The 2736-nt window shown below is 47.3% G+C and overlaps 2 long non-coding RNA genes across 2 annotated transcripts in view; one reads left to right on the top strand and one right to left on the bottom strand.

Annotated features, from left to right (window-relative positions):
- LOC104876981 overlaps nt 1–1539 on the bottom strand; it is a 3980-nt gene extending 2441 nt beyond the window's left edge. The window contains exons 1-2 of the long non-coding RNA XR_784469.2: nt 1407–1539; nt 732–846 (exon numbers count right to left, since the gene is read on the bottom strand). This is a non-coding gene — a long non-coding RNA (uncharacterized LOC104876981). The remainder of the gene's footprint in view (nt 1–731; nt 847–1406) is intronic.
- A 346-nt stretch (nt 1540–1885) lies between these two features.
- LOC104876982 overlaps nt 1886–2736 on the top strand; it is a 12584-nt gene continuing 11733 nt past the window's right edge. The window contains exon 1 of the long non-coding RNA XR_784470.1: nt 1886–2279. This is a non-coding gene — a long non-coding RNA (uncharacterized LOC104876982). The remainder of the gene's footprint in view (nt 2280–2736) is intronic.

The following is a 2736-nucleotide window of genomic DNA, read 5'->3' as shown; positions in this document are numbered from 1 at the left end:
TCAAACTCAGGACCTTGTGCTTGCAAGGCAGGCATGGTGCCACTGAGCTAAATCCCCAGCCCAATTTTTCAATATTTCTTATCATTACATTCATTAAATGTATTGAGTCCTCAGAGAAAGGCTGCAGGACTGACATTTTTATCACCACTAAACAGCTGAGAAAATTGAGTTAGAAGTGAAGTGACTGATTCAAAGTCACCCAACTTGCTGCTTATCTAAAAGTGGAACCTAGGCCTTTTGGATGCCTAGCCAAGAATTCCACTATGCTGCTTTGCCTGGCGCTGGTTTAGGGGAAAAAATATGTCTGGAGGACAATATAGAGAAGGGGAAAGCACACGGTGGCCAGAGGTACAGAGAGTTAACCAGCCTCTCAGTCCCCCAAGGACAGATGGCCTGATGAGGCCAGTCGGGGACTGTAGAGAATGAAGAATCGATCTGCCATTCCATGTGAAAATGGAGTGTAGCCCCAGCCTGTGTGTGTCAATGGAGCTGATTAGCACTTGCGTGAGTCTCCAGCCATCGATCGGCAGGTGAGAATCGTTCTGGGAACAGCAGGGGGCCAGCCCTCTACCACCCCCGTTCATACCAGCTTCCTCCTTTCACAGAAGTTCTTTCTGCGCCCCCTCAATTCTTGCCACCTAGATCTCCAGACTCCTCCAATCCCCCGGCCTCATGGATGCCCAGAGTTCCTGTAGCTTTTGCTGACCAAAGGAGAGCAGCATGGCCGATACCTGTGTCATTCAGCCAGACCAGGTACGGCTGGTACAAGGATGGTTGGTCTTCAGAAGGGCACTCCCTGCTTTGAAGGTCCATTGTGGGTTCATGGGTGCAAGGCTCAGCCTGGAGCTTACATCATGTGAAAGAAAAAGCAAAGGTTCTGCACACATTGGTCACATGGCTTTGAGTCCGTTGTTTGCCCCTCTAGGCCCTGCTTACTCTATGTGTATGGGACCAGGATCATTTGGATCTCACTGGATCATTTGAGTTAATAAAGAAGTATATATAAAAGATCTTTGCAGTTCCTGCTACATAGTAGGAACTAAACATACTAGTTGGAAATTGGCTCTCTATTCTCCTCAAGATGCTCCCACTCTGGTTGATCCCATTTCTATCTCTATCCTCATCATTTGAATGTCACACACAGGGGACGGCGAAACCCTCCATGTTTGGCCTGACCTGGAGCAAATCTGCTTTCAAAGAAGCTCAGCCCGTAATATTGGGCTGCCTTTGGGAAAGTAAACTGTCAAGTTGCAGCAAAAGAACTGGACAGGCTCAGATTCATGAGAGCCCCTCAGGCCCATCTGAACCCAAAGGTTGCATCCTAGGCTTGGCACATGGTATTTGAGGGCTGCCCTGATCATTCTTTGCTGCCAGTCTGTGGCCTTATCCATCACCCTCAATTGTACCAAGTCCGTGTGTCAGGTTTCCTTCATTAGCTATCCGCAAGGCTGGAGCTCTGCTAGCCGTGGTCCTGATCTTGCTAGACTTCTCCTCAGGGGTCTGGATTTGTCAACAAATGCCTGGCCTCCTTCCCCAAGTGTTGAGGCCATCTGTCTACAATTGTACCAAGTCCATGTGTCAGGTTTCCTTCATTAGCTATCCGCAAGGCTGGAGCTCTGCTAGCAGTGGTCCTGATCTTGCTAGACTTCTCCTCAGGGGTCTGGATTTGTCAACAAATGCCTGGCCTCCTTCCCCAAGTGTTGAGGCCATCTGTCTCGAGAACTTGACCTCAGCAAGTTGGGTGCTGCAGGGACAATGCAGCCAAAAGGGAGCACCTTCTTGGGTCCTCACACGTGCAGGGTGTGACCAAATAATGGACCCTGACGTAGACTAAGGCTGTAGTGGCAAATGAAAATTGTGCTCAGGACCACGGACAGATCCCACGGAACGCAGAGCCCCGGGGATTGAGGGTGGTGAGCTCAGGAGCCTTAACTCAAAACTGAACCATGAATTCAGGCACGCTGTCAGCACCTTGGACAGACACCAGGGCCCGCACTATCCTCGAAGGGCAGTCTTTTAAGAACCTGGAATAACTGGGGATTTAGCTCAGTGGTTCTGGAATCTGCCTTGCAAACGGAAGGACCCGAGTTTGATCCCCCAAAAAAGAGCCTGGAACAGTCAAAAACTGGAACTCTACTTCAAACTGTGACAGGCTAATATTTGGATGAGCTGAGTGAACCTGTGGAGGCACTAAATGTCAACGGTGGTTGTGAAAAGCAGTGTAAATTTACAGGCACATTTTTCTTTACCTAAAACCAGATGAAGTTTCTTGAACAGAGGTAAAGCTGTTAAAATTACCCAATTTTGGGCTGGGGATTTAGCTCAGTGGTTCGGTGGCCTGCCTTGCAAGTGCAAGGACCCAAGTTCAATCCCCCCATACCAAAAACAAAAATTGCCCTATTTCTTCCTTTTTGTGTGGTACTGGAGATGGAACCCCCAGGGTCTTTGCAATAAGTTACATCTTTTCTTTTCTTTAAAGATAGGGTCTCACTAGGCTGTAAATTGCCCAGGCTGGGTGTGAATTTGTGATCCTCCTACCTTAGCTTCACCAGATTGTTGGATTAAGGGTGTGCCACCACACCCAGCTTTTCTTTTCATTTTTGCCAGTTATATATTAATAACCCTCTTTGGCTCCTAATAAAGATATTGGTAATTTTTGTTTGTTTAATATTGGTAATTTATATCTCCTCTTTCTTTTTCCTGATTAGTCTAACTAGATTTTTTTTTTTTTTTTTT

Source organism: Fukomys damarensis, unplaced genomic scaffold (assembly GCF_012274545.1).
Source record: "Fukomys damarensis isolate Sample0158 unplaced genomic scaffold, DMR_v1.0_HiC HiC_scaffold_23, whole genome shotgun sequence".
In the NCBI taxonomy this organism is placed as follows: domain Eukaryota; kingdom Metazoa; phylum Chordata; class Mammalia; order Rodentia; family Bathyergidae; genus Fukomys; species Fukomys damarensis.
The sequence above is the reverse complement of the archived record's forward strand: the minus strand, read 5'-3'. Positions and strand labels throughout refer to the sequence as shown.